Source organism: Prionailurus viverrinus, chromosome B1 (genome assembly GCF_022837055.1).
Source record: "Prionailurus viverrinus isolate Anna chromosome B1, UM_Priviv_1.0, whole genome shotgun sequence".
NCBI classification, from domain to species: domain Eukaryota; kingdom Metazoa; phylum Chordata; class Mammalia; order Carnivora; family Felidae; genus Prionailurus; species Prionailurus viverrinus.
This window is the reverse complement of record NC_062564.1, coordinates 162,167,858-162,182,143: the sequence shown is the minus strand read 5'-3', so window position 1 is coordinate 162,182,143 and position 14,286 is coordinate 162,167,858. Positions and strand designations below refer to the sequence as shown.

At 37.2% G+C, this 14,286-nt stretch overlaps 1 pseudogene; it reads left to right on the top strand.

Moving 5' to 3' along the window:
- Nucleotides 1-10,415, top strand: part of LOC125164892 (mitochondrial-processing peptidase subunit beta-like) — a 75,113-nt pseudogene extending 64,698 nt beyond the window's left edge.
- Nucleotides 10,416-14,286: the final 3,871 nt, after the last annotated feature.

The window sequence follows — 14,286 nt, the reverse complement described above, 5'->3', positions numbered from 1 at the left end:
CTGTTGGCACAGAGCCCAACACACGAGCCCACAAATGGTGAGATCAGACCTGATCTGCGGTTTCCTTAGAGCCCCACGTGGCAGCAAACTCCTCGACATAGCACAGAACTGCAGTAGAAACATTTCGGGAAGTAAAGGGGGATGGAGGAGAGAAGAGAAGAAACAAATACCAAGGAGATGAAGTGAAAAAAGGACTTAGCTCTCACAGTGGGTCTTCAGAGAAGAGGGATCCTCCACACTGCTGCCGGGCAGGTCACCAGGGAATCTCCAATAGGCAACAGAACCCCCTCACAAGCCACCAGAGAGGTGAGGCACCAAGCACTTGGGCAAAGAGTTCCTCAAACATCCCTTGCTCTTCTCACCTCCGAGTACCACTGCATAACATGTATCTCCACACCAGAAGCATTTTCCAAATGCTCCTTCTCTCGTCTCTTCCTCACCTTCCCACCCCCGCTTTATATCCCACTGAACACACAGGGGCACGTGCACACATGGGCACACGTGTCAGCCCCTTTGGTCGACTCCTTATTCACACCTTTATCTCTGAGCATGGACGTTCCTATCTCTGGCCTCCCCAGAGGGTAGGCTGTGGCTCCTAGAATCTTACATAAAAGCTGTGTGGCACTGCCCGTGTGCTGGTCTGTCTCATGTAGTGAACCGTGGTGAGCAATTTGAGGACAGAGGTGCTGTCTCGTGGCCGTCGTTCCTAGGCTCACATTGTTCCTAGGCATCGGCACACAAATGTGGCTGGGCTCTTCTTATCGTCACTCTTCGGCACCACCCCCAGCAGAGCTCCTTGAGTGTAGGACCCAACTTCAGGCACACGAGACAAAGCGATCTCAAGAATGCTGGAGTGAGAAGCGAAGAGGCACTACAGGCGACAGAGACCTGTTCACAATGGGGGATGATGGACCTGGGCTGCAGCAACAGACAGGACCAGGGCTGCAAAACAATGGCATAATTTCAACTTCTCTCACCTTCTGAAGGTCTTCCCCTTTATTTGATATTTTTTGCGATATTGCATAGTGTTTGCCAAAGACTGGGCAGAGGTGAGTGGAGGGAATCAGTCTACCAGCTTCCAGGTGGACTTGTCATTCTTACTCTCCATAAAAACTTAAACCTAAATATGTAGTCTCTCTCTTCTTGGCAATCAGTTAACAACCTATTCTTGGTAAAACCTCAGACATGATGCCCTTGTTAGTAAGGAAATCAGAATGACATGCCTTACTTTACTTATTGAGCACTTACTCTAAGCCATGCCCCATGCTAGGTGCTTTATATACGTTTCACTTAGTCCTCACAAGAAACCTTTGAGGTGAACACTATTGTCCAGTTTTGCCCATGAAGAAGTTATTGAAGGTTGAGTCATTTGCCCAAGGCCATATCTTTAAAAAGTGTTAGAGTGAGGATTTGATACATGTCTTTCTGTCCTGTCCAAACTGTATTGCCAAGCATTATGGATATAAAGCTCTCATTAGCGATCATTCAGCAAAAGTTTAGGGAGGGAAGACCACAATATCAAATTCTATGTTCAACTATAATGGTAAGTGACTTATCTAAAAGACCAGGGATTGGGTTAGACTACTGATAAGTATGCAGCCTTTAAGAGACTTAGGCTGTAGTGGTAGCAATCAGACCTCAAAAGCGTGTTGGAAGTTGACCCCAATTAACACCACTGGGCATACTCGGTTTAGCTGTAATATCATGTAACTTCTACAACATCCTTAAAACTCCAGGTTCTGTTTTCCAGGGTCATTGATGACAGTTTTGTTTTCAGAACAAACAACTAGAGTGGGATAAGGATTCCCAGTGGATATTTAGTCTCTAGCAATGTCTATGACCCACACTTTAAGCCCTAGAAATAAACACAGTCCACTTGCCAAAAGGTCTGTCCATCATGTTGGTTCAGACAAAGATAAACCCAATTAGGTATAATGAAGAAAGTGAAGAAAATTGCTGAGTAGAGGAAAACTCCACACCATTAAAAAGACAGCAAGACAAATCTACTTTTCTAAGGGTTTAAGAATGCCAGGGTAACTGGATTAACTCTGACATCCGTGCTCAGATTTGAACCTTTGGTGGAAGAAAAGCTTATAGCTTAATTTTGCAAGACCCAGCATGGAAACTTTGTTGGCCAGTAGGGAGATGGGGTATGAGAAAATTGGATTAGAACTCCTGATAGAAGGGCTTGAACAATCAAGAGGAAAGTGCAATTATAAGCAGTTGTACCAGACAAGTCTTTCCTCGGTGTGATGTTTCAATTCCAGAAAAGATCACAAGTGGATAACCAAACCATTACTGATTTGTTCCATCTAGTAAGTGGCTAAACTTGAACTGCAACAGCTTTTGTACTGGTAACTGTAAAGAATAAATCTTTTTCGGGGTGCCTGGGTGGCTCAGTTGGTTGAGCGTTCGACTTCAGGTCATGATCTCACGGTCTATGGGTTCGAGCCCCGCGTCGGGCTCTGTGCTGACACCTCAGAGCCTGGAGCCTGCTTTGGATTCTGTGTCTCCCTCTCCCTCTGCCCCTCCCCCACTCATGCTCTGTCTCTCTCTCTCTCTGTCAAAAATAAATAAACATTAAAAATTTTTTTTCAAAAAAGAATAAATCTTTTTCAAAGGCAGTAGTTTTAAGTTATTATTTCCCTCCCTTTTTTAGAGAAAAATTAGCAGCCAGCTCCTAAAAGACTGTTCCACCTTTACTTGTTATTGATGTTCCTACCTCTATCTTACCACCCATTTCAACCAGCAACCACTTTCCCTTTTCCTACCCCAAAGCTCTACATGAGCTGCTCTCAGTGGTGATGCCCCTCCCAATGTTCTCGTAATCCCTATCAATTAACTCACCGCAATATATTATAATTATTTATATGTCTTCCCATATGAGAACGTAAGCTTTTCGTCTTATTCATTTTTGTATGTCAGTACCTAGCACAGTGTCGTGCCCAAGGAAAATTCTCAGGAAAGGCTTACTGAACGAATTCACAAATGGGTGGATGGATGTATTGATCAATGAGTAAATTCTTGACTTACAGGATCCCCTGAAGGCCTGCTCTAAGAAGATATTCCTGGATGATCTTTCAGAACGTTCCAAGCTCCTTCTGTGTCCTTCTGATGAGTTACTTAACATCATTGAGATTTAGTTTTCCTATTTATAAATGAAAGCAGTGCTACCCACTTCATTAGGTTTTTGAAGCTCCAAATAAGTAACTTAGGCTGGGTGCTTATCCACGAACCAGACACTGTTCCCTATCATTCTCTCTATATTTAGTCTGTCTTCTATGGCACAAGTTGTCCAGGGTTGCACTGGGACAGTAGCAACCTTGCTATAATAAGGTACAATGATAACTTGGCCCCAAAAGCTAAGGTATTTGTGTCTGATGTGTTCAGAAGATTTTTTATTGAGGCAGGAGAAGAACTTTATCAATTCCTCAATTCAGCTTACTTTGTAATAGAAACTTTGTGAATTAGAGTATTTAAGAATACTGTCCAAACTTCCACTTCCCACAGTATTAGGGAATAAATATCATGAAGAATCCCCCTGGTTTACAATGCCTAAAAATGCTGGATAAAAAATGTAAAATGCTTAAATGAGCTGTCAGGAAAAATAATGGAAATCATCGAAGCTAAAAATACAAGAAAGCACAAGTTTTCAGAGGTAACCACTGGAAGCAATGGGACCCTGAAGACATTTACTTATTCCTGGTGGCCTAGAGTCTTTATTTTAATATAAACCAAGCAGGAGTAAAGATGCAATCCCTAGGCTCTCAACAGGGTGAAGAGAGGAAAAAAAATCCCTAAATAGGCCAGGACCCAGAAGGTGACATTTTTAATGCAAGGGTAAACCAAAAGAAGAAAGTCTTTCCCACAAAGGAAAATAGTAAAGAAGTATTTTCGTCTCAATCTTGATTCTGTGTAGAGTCTAAAATTCCTATTCACAAATGGTTCTCATGAGGGTTTAGAATGAGAATCTAGAATTCACACTACATATGTGGTCCCCAAATACCTAACTTAAAATTTAATTTAAAGTAATTCAAGATTACTAATGCTTTCCCAGGTATATACACACACCTTAAACTGAAGCCTCAAGTATTTTCCCCAGGTAATTATAAATGCGTTGAAATATAAAAATATAAAATACAAGAGGAAACAAGTCATTTAAATGAGAATAAGTAGAAATAACGAACGACAGGATATAGCTACAAAAAATGACTGATGCTGGAATTATCAATTAAGAAATAGAAAATAAATAAGTTTGATACACTTATTTTTTAAAAATAATATTTGAAGTATAACAAGGTATGAAAACTATGAAATATGATCAGATAGCTTTGATAAAAGAACCAAATAGAACTTCCACATGAAAAAAAAAAACACATAATAAATGAAATGAAAAACTCAGTAGACAAATATAGCATTAGATACAATGGAAGAGAGAATTAATGAACTGGAAGAAAGAATTGGAGAGTTACTCAATGAGCAGAAGAGGGAAAGCAAAATTGAAAAAAAAAATTAACTGGAAGTTAAACCATGGAGAGGGGAGGGTAACAGTGGACATCTGAACACTGCTGTTGCCCATGGCTCTGGTGTTTCACTGAGAAGCTCCTGATCAGAGGTGCCATTGGGCAGTCATTATAATTTGAAAAGAACAGATTGTGAAATACACAGGCCACTACACAAGTTGTTTTAGATGTTTCCAACACATGAATAACATGTTTGGAAATGGACTCACTTCCCTCTGAAGGCTCTAGGTTCTTGACATCTACAGCTGGGTTCTGACTGATTGATCTTGGAAACTTAAATGAAAATAAGATGAATAATGGAATATATTATTCTCTAGAACATACGGATTTAAAGGGCACCCAAAAGAGACCTAAATTAGATCTGGAACTTCAAATGAAAACATGGGTGTTCATTTCAATACCTATACCTCCAGAAAGTAGACCACATCTTTGCCAAAAAATTATTTAAAGATTTGCCAAGAGGGGCGCCTGGGTGGCGCAGTCGGTTAAGCGTCCGACTTCAGCCAGGTCACGATCTCGCCATCCGTGAGTTCGAGCCCCGCGTCAGGCTCTGAGCTGATGGCTCAGAGCCTGGAGCCTGTTTCCGATTCTGTGTCTCCCTCTCTCTCTGCCCCTCGCCTGTTCATGCTCTGTCTCTCTCTGTCCCAAAAATAAATAAATGTTGGAAAAAAAAATTAAAAAAAAAAAAAAGATTTGCCAAGAGCCTTAGACATTCTTGTTGATATAATAAAAAAAAAAGTACATTCAGAGAAACAGAGATTGAATGTAAGTATGGAAGGACGTGAAAGCAAATTTATAAGAACTTGGTTTTTTTATTATCTACATGTCACAACTTATCAAAATACTGCACTTGGATGGGCAATTTGGGGACCAATGGAAAATATCAAACCTAAAAATCATAAAGACTTAGTGAACTATGTAACCACATATTATAAAGGGCCAAGAATAGTCCTTGCTGTAACTGGAGGATTTTCCTATGATGAACAGCTTGAGTTAGCAAAGTCTCATTTTGGTGACTTTTTGTCTACACACAAAGGAGAAATACAAAGTCTGCCTACTTGCAAATTCATAGGAAGTAAGAATTGAATGAGGAACAATAAGATTGGCTTTGGCACATCTTGCAAGAGCTGTTTCTGAAGCTGTTGGTTGGGCACATCCAGATACAATCTCTTTCATAGTTGTAAATACGCTGATTGGCAACTAAGAATTGCCATTGCAGAGAAGGAATAAATTTCTCTGGCCAGCCAGCCAAGTTCATCTGTCATGGCAAATTCTGCCATAGCTTCCAGTCTTTCCATACTTCCTACACAGATATAGGATTGTGGGGCATCTATGTGAGTTGTGAATCAGCCATTGTTACAGACATGTTACGTATTGTTCAAAAAGAATTAGATGTGACTGTGTATACATATCGCTGAAAGTAAAATTGCACAAGCCAAAATTATTCTAAAAACAAACATGTTGTTGCAAATCTAATGTTCAAGTCCAATTTGTAAAGATATTGGTAGGTAAATGTTATGCTATAATGGAAGAATTCCCATCCCTGAGCTTGAAGTTGGACCCAATGCAAAGGTATACCAAAAGAAAATCTGGACTCAATGCTGCAGATGCTGAGAAAGTTCAAGAAGTGTGCACCAAATACATTTAGGGTAAGAGCCCAACTATTGCTGCCGTTGGTTCCATTGTGCAAGATTTTAACTGGATTTGCAGTAACATATGCTGGTTTGTGATTAAAATGCTCTTAATCAAAAATATTTGAATACATTTACTTATAAGACTAACATAAATCTGAAATTTTTAGGCTATTAAACTTTAAAGAAAAAAATTAAAATGGACATGTATATTCAATAAAGAAGACATGGAGACTATAATTAAGATATCTAACATTATTGAATCAAAGTACAAGAAATAAATAATAGAGAAAATGTAGAAGAAGGCAGTACTCAAAGAGATGTTGACTAAGAATTTTTATGAATTTACAAAAGACAGAAAACCTCAGGTGAATCAATGAATCCCATGCAAAATGAATAAAAAGAAATAAAAGTTTCTTATATTTCTTATATAAAAATAAACTTATATTTACATTGTAATTATACTACAGAGCATCAAAGAAGGAAGGAAGGAAGGAAGGAAGGAAGGGAAGGGAAAGGAAAGAAAGGAAAGGAAAGAGAAGAGAGAGAGATGGAGGAAAAGGAAGGAAAAAGAATAAAAGAAACTGAAAAAGAAAGAAAAAGAAAGAAAATCTTAAAAGCAGCTGGCAAAGGAACAAGTTAGATTGACATCTGATTTCCAAACAGGTACAGTGAAAAATCTGAACATAATGGAATTTTTTAAGCAGAAAGGAAATAACCATCAAGAATGATATTACCATAGAAATTGTCCATCAATAACAAGAATAAAATCAAGACATTTTCAGAAAATAAAAATTGAAAGACCTTTTCAAAAGGAATTTCTAGGAGATGTACACAAGAAAGAATAATGAGCCCCAGGGAAGTCTGAGATGCAAGAAGAAATGCTGAGACAAGAAAATGTTAAATAAGTGGGTAAATCTAAAACAACATTGAAATTTGAGAGGTTAATGACTAGAAGAAGTAAAGTATTGGATAATTATAGTAAATACTCTTAAGTTGGGAAAGGTTAATCCAAATTAAAGCATTTTAGGTTGTTTATATCATGTGAGAAAGGAATAGATGAATGAATGAAATTTAGACTTGCTAAATTAAAATCCATTCTATAATTTCTAGGGAATCATTTAAAAATAAAAATAGAGATATAATTTCCAATTATTTAAGGGAAAATTAAATGAGGAAAAAAAAACTAAATCCAAAATAACATGATAAAAAAGAAAGGACATATAAACAGGTAAAGAGAAAACCCAATATAAGTGGCAAAATAAATTCAAATATACCAGTAATCACAATAAAGGTAAATGCATAAATTCTTTAATTAAAAGTCAAAGACTGTCAGACTGGATAAAGAAACAAATCCACCTATATGCTATTTACAAGACACCCAACTAAAAGTTAGGGACTCAGGAGCACCTGGGTGGCTCAGTCAGTTAAGCATCCGACTCTTGACTTTGGCTCAGGTCATGATCTCATGGTTTGTGAGATCAAGCTCTGCATCAGAGCCTGCTTGGGATCTTCTCTCTCTGTCTCTCCCCTACTTGCATGCACTTTCTCTCTCAAAATAAATAAATAAACGTTTTTAAAAAATAAAAATTAGGGACACAAAAAGGTTCAAAGTAAAAGAATGGAAGAACATTATCATGAAAATATTAAATAAAAGCTAAGTCAACATCAGATAAAATCAACGTTGAGGCACAAAACAATATTAAAGACAAAGAGTTACTACATAATTTTTTTTAAAAATTAAATTTATTAGCAAGGTGTAGTAACTATTAAATTAACAAACCTATCAGCCCAATGAGAAATTTTAATATATCTTTCTCTGTAAGTGGGAGACCAGATAGACAAAAGAACCAGTAAAAATATGAACTTGAGCAATATCATTAACAATCTTGATCTAATGGACATCTATAGAACAATACATATAAATTTTGGAAAATTTACATTGTTTTCAAATATACACAGAATACATATGAAAATTGGCCATGTGGAAGACCATAAAATAAATCTCAACAAATTTCAAGGAATCAGAATTTATATAAAACAGTTATCTGAATAAAATATAATTATGTCACAAACTAAGAACACAAACCTCTTTTGGTTTTGAAATTTAAAAACATTCTCCTAAATAACTTTAGTCAAAAACATTATAAGGAAAAATGTTAAATACTTATAATGACAAGATAATGAAACTTGTGTGAGATAGTCACAGCAAAACTTAAAGGGAAATTTAGAAACTTAAATGCTTTTCTAAAATAGAAAGACTGAAAAGTTAACTAGCTAAGCACATAACCTAGGAACATGGTAATAGAAAAACATAAAATATGTAAAGTGGAAAGCAAGACGTAGTAACTGTACAAGCTTAAGTTAATTAAATAAAAAAGAGAATATTATCAAAGCAAAAGTTGACTCTTTCAAAACACTAACGAATCAACAAACCTCTGACTAAACTGAGAAGAGAAAAAAAAAGACTTAATTAACGATGTTTAAAATAACTAAGTGAATGTAATTGCTAATGCAAAATAGATTGGCAGGTTAACAGTGAATATCAATAACAAGTAAATTTGAAAACATAGATAACAAGAACAAATTTAAAGGAAAAAAAGAAAATAACTCCAGAAGATATAGATAACTTAAGTAATCCTACATTTATTAAAGAAATAAAATCAATAATTTTAAATCTCTTCACAAAGTAAAAATTAGTCCTTGAACATTTTACTTGAGCATTCTACAAACATTCAAAGAACAGATAATGGCCATCTTGCACAGACTCAGAGAACAAGAAAGAAAGAAAAACTACTCACATCATTTCATGAAACTATTATAATCTGATACCCAAACCAGACAAAGATAGTGTAACACTATCTTTGTATAAGATAGTATAAGGAAATAAATCTTAGAAATTAAAAGTAAGAGAGCAGAAATGAAAAATTAATGAAACATCTGAAAATAAAATTGAGAAAAATATTTCAAAAGACACAAAGTTATAAAATATGAGAGAGACGATAAGAAAAGATTTGAAAACCAAAGAGAATTAAAAGGGTAAGAAATAGAAAATCAAAAGAGTACGTTCAATATCCCACAAATAGAAGTTCCAAAAAAGAAAACAGAGAAAATAGAGGGAAATCAATTATGAAATAAATAAAATAAGAAAGTTTCTAGAACTAAAGAAAGAAGTTTCCAGATTGAAAAAGCCCATTGAGTATCCATTATGATAAATGAAGACCACACCACATGTCAAATACCAAGTTATGCTTACTGCTGTATCCCTAGTGACTAGCACAAGTGCCTGTGCTGTTTGTGTACTATGCCAATTACATACAGGGAATCAGGAACTATAATGATATAGGACTTCTCAACATAGATCCAGCTGCTGTGATCCTTTTTTTGTTGTTGTTGTTTTGCTTTTGCAGCGTGATGGTTTAAAGAGAGAAACAAACAAAAAAATAGCATGTGACCTTCTTATCTCTGGATGAAAAAAGGGACTTTCTATCAACTTCCTTACCATGTCTATAAACATGACCCTCTGCTTCTTCCAAGCTAGTATGTATTCTAGTATGCTTTTTCTCATTCTACGAACATTGGGAAATAGCAAAGAAGGCAGAGATTCACCAATCCATTCAACTAAAACCTATTCACTGTTTCTAGTTCCAGGACAAAATGGAGTAGACACACTTCTCCCTATTGTTCCCACTAAATAGAGTTAAAACCACTGAACATTATATATAAAAGAAATATAAGAAGACTTGAACTTTAGAGAAAAGGCAGACTGTCTAAGGACCTCATGACCCAAGGAATGACACAGGGGTAAATTTCCAGGGTTTTCTTTTTCCTGTTTATGGTGGATGGTGGAGAAGCTGACAACCAGGAAGTGCTAGTGGGCACCGACAAAAAATGTCCTCCCAAAGTCTATTCTCTCTACAAAGGAGCAGGAAAGGGACAACCTAACAAGATAGTAAATGTTTAGACGATAACTACTGTACTCTAGGGAAACACCTTGGAAAAAACTGTGGTCCCACCACCATTATCAAAGGCCAAGTGGAACAATATCAAGGTGCCCCTTCGGCTCCCAGCCAACTTGGAGGCCTGGTAAGGAGTCTGATCTCCTACCTTTACCCAGCAGTAATGAGAGACCATGCTTCTCGGTGTCCACAGAGGTCAAGAGGAAAACCTGGTCTTCTTCCCACCAGATAGCAGTGGGACAGTGTCCACTTTCCTCTACCAGCGCTATATCAGAGGCAGCCTGCTAAAAGAGAAGATTTAAATAATATTGCATCTGATAACATAATATTCAAAATATCCAAGATAAAATTTAAAAAATAACTACTTAGTATACTAAAAACCAGGGAGGGAAAAAAGCAGGGAAATCACAACTTGAAGAGAAAATACAAACAGCAGATGCCAACACAGAAATTACATAAATGTTGACATTATCTGACAAAGATTTTAGAGCAGTTATCACAAAAATGCTTCAAAAAGCAATTACAAACGTACCTGAAAAAATGAAAAATATGAAGTTGCAGTAAAGAAATAAAAAATATAAAGAAGAATCAAATAGAAATTTAGAACTAAAGAAAATAATAATCTATATTAAAAAACTCATTGGATGGGGAGCCTGGGTGGCTCAGTTAGTTGAGTGTCCAACTCTTGATCTCGGCTCAGGTCATGGTCTCAGGGTCATGGGGTCGAGCCCTGTGTCAGGCTCCATGCTGAGCATGGAGCTTGCTTGAGCTTCTCTCTCTCTGTACCCTTCCCCGACTCATGCTCTTGCTAGCTCTCTCTCAAAATAAAATAAAATAAAATAAAATAAAATAAAATAAAATAAAATAAAACTCATTGGATGGGGTCAACGACAGAATAGAGAGGACAGACGAAAGAATTAGTGCTTAGAGATAGAACAATTACAATCTGAACAACAGAAAGAAAATAGAATAAAAACATAAAATTTAAAATAAAAACATAACTTAAACCCTAACATATCAATAATAACATTAAATATAAGTGGTCTGAATACACCAAATAAAAGACAGAGGCTGGCAGAGTCAATTAAAAAGCATGACTTAACTCTATGGTCAAGGTCACTTTGCTGAGTGAAAAAAAGCCAATCTCAAAAGGTGATATACCAAACGATTCCATTTATATAACCTAAAAATGCCAAAATTATGAAAATACAAAGCAGATTAGCTGCTGCCGGGGGTTAGGGATGGTGGGGAGGGACTGGGTATGACTATAAAGGGAGATCTTTACGATGACGCCACAGTTCTGTGTCTTGACTCTGATGGTGGTTACATGAATCTACACTCATGATAAAATGACATTCGACTGTATACACACATTGCAGCAATGTCAGTTTCCTAGTTTTGACATTGTTCCATAGTTATGTAAGGTATAATCACTGAGTAAAGGGTATCTGAGATTTCTGTGTACTATTTTTGCAACTTCCTGTGCATTTTTAATTTTTTTCAAAATAAAAAACCTATTAAGCACTTGTTTTGCCAAGTTTTGACATCAAGGAAGAACAAAATACGGATTTAGAAAATCCTGCCACTTTATAATCCTTTTAAGGGAGTGGGTAAGACTCAAATATGTTAAAGATACAAATAGCAACAAAAAAGGGTTGCAGCTATATGAGTAGTTCTGGGGTTGCGAAGTCCAAGAGCACCAAGCCCCAAGTATTGAGTCTTTAGAATAACAATTCAAAATGATAACTATTGAAAAACACAGCCTTAGTTCAATGTCAAATTTATGCAGTCAAGGTGAAAAGCAGAGTATACCCACTAGTGGATCAAAAGGGCTTGCTCCACCCAGAACAGCCCTCAGTTTTCTGCATGAAAAATTATCTAAAATAGATCTCACCACATACAACACTCATCTGCTAAGTGGCAAGTCTTTTCCATAACTGATCACCACTTGTCCACCCAGGCCACTTGCCAACCTGAATAATAGGGTGTAAGCCTGGGCACAGGCCCTAGTCACAAGGCCAGCTGCCCATGTTCTGGGAGGACCTCCAGGGGCACACACATTAGGCAGACCCTCCCTGACACAGAGCAATCCATCACTTCCCAAATGACCTTCCTCCCGTATTTTAGTGAGACTGATGTTACCAAGATCTCATTTTTCCTGGCCCTGAGCCAGTAGAAACTTTTGTTCTTTGTTTACCCATGTTTGTTTGTTTGTTTTTTACAAATTAAAAGCAATTTATTATGTAATATTCTGTGCCTGCAATGGAATATGTGCAATATACATAAGCCCACCGGCAAACATAAGATCCCAACATTGACAATATAATTGAAATTAGTTGTGCCCTCCTCCCCAATATCCATTCTCCTGCCTTCTCCTCAAACATAACCACTTTCCTGAATTTTGTCTTTATCATACCCTGTTTTTATTTCTTTTTTAAATGTTTATTTTGAGAGAGCACGCAAGAGAGTGTAAATGGAGAGGGACAGAGAGGGAGAGGGAGAGAATCTCAAGGAGGCTCTGCACTGTTAGCCCAGAGACAGCACAAGGCTCGATCCTATGAACTGTGAGATCATGACCTGAGCCAAAATCCAGAATCAGACGTTTAACAAACTGAGCCCCCCAGGAGCCCCTATCATACCCTTGTTTTTTAAAAACAGTTGACTGCAATGTAGTTTTCCCCAAACAATATTTGCTCAGTTCTGCTTATTTTTGAAAATATGGACAGTGCTTTTATGAACCGTCTTATACATGTCTCCGATGCACACTTGCAAGAGTTTCTTGAGGGTACACACCCAGGAGTGGGACTGCTGGGCCACAGAAATGTCATCATTACCTGTGCTACACATGCTAAGTTATTTTCCAATGAAACTGTGCTATTTTACCGTCCCACTAGTAGTATACAAGATTCTGGTTTTCCACATCCACGCCAACATTTGGTATTATCAGACTTCATAATTTTTTGTCCATCTAGTGGATTTAAAATGATATCTCACTATGATCTTAGTTTGTATTTCCCCGATTACTAACAATGTAGAGAATCTTTTAGTATCTTGAATTGTCATCTATATTTATTTTTGTGAATTACATCATGTTTTCTGGACTTTTTTTTTAATAGGTTGCAGGCATGCATTATATATTCTGGATCCTATTTCTTTGTCAGATGTGGTGTCAAGATTTTCTCAGAGTTTGTGGTTGATCTTTTTACTGTCTTTATGATGTTTCCAGTAAGCAAAAGTTATTAATTTTAATGAAGTGAAACTTATTCATCTTTTCCTTTTTAGTTTGTGCTTTTTGTCTTTCATCCCCATAGAGAAGGAAGAATTCGTTGTGAAAGGGAAAACTTGAAATCGTTTAGAAGAAAAAATGGCAGAATGGCCTTTGTGACCTTTGGGGAGAGAATGATTTCTTAAACAAGACCCCGAAAGTGCTTATCATAAGTCATTGCTGTGTTAACAAACATTTTTAAGGACTGTTAGAATAAATCAGGAAGATAAGCTGAGCCCTCGCCACTTTTTCTTATTTTCCCTGGAGAACCACAGCCATGTGCACTGCTGTTGAAGGGGTGGTCTCAGAGCAAAGGGCTGTTGGTGCAGCCCCGAGGACTGGCCTCTGTCCCATCCCTGCCACCTCGAGGCCACTGCCTTCCCAGAAGGGAGGCACAGGGATCTGCAGCAGTTTCTTCACCTTTAGTTCTTTTTTGTTACTAGTGCTGATGGGGGTCTGTTTCCGCTAATCTTAACTGTGGCAAAATGCTCCAGGATGTCTATTCTTCTGGTTACATATGGAATTTCCTGGACTTCAGTTGATTGCTTGGGATGGGGGCTGATTAGATGCAGCTATTTCCAGGCATCCTTGCCTTTTCTTTCCTGAAAAACCATTGTGTTTGTAACATATTTTTAGGTGGGGCTACATTATTCACATACATTTTCTTTTCTTTTTCGCTAGTTTCCAATCGAAGTTTTCTTCCAGATAAAAACCACACTAGCATCGAGGGCTACTTTCAACAGTCCTATTCTTTGCAATACTATTTATATAGTCCTTGTAATACTGTACTTTAACATACTTGTGATTTTAAGGCCCATTTTTTTCCTGCGTGATCTCATAAGGCTTCCCTCAATCCCCCTCATCACCCCCTGCTCCGTTCCCATATATCTATTTATGGGTCATTATCC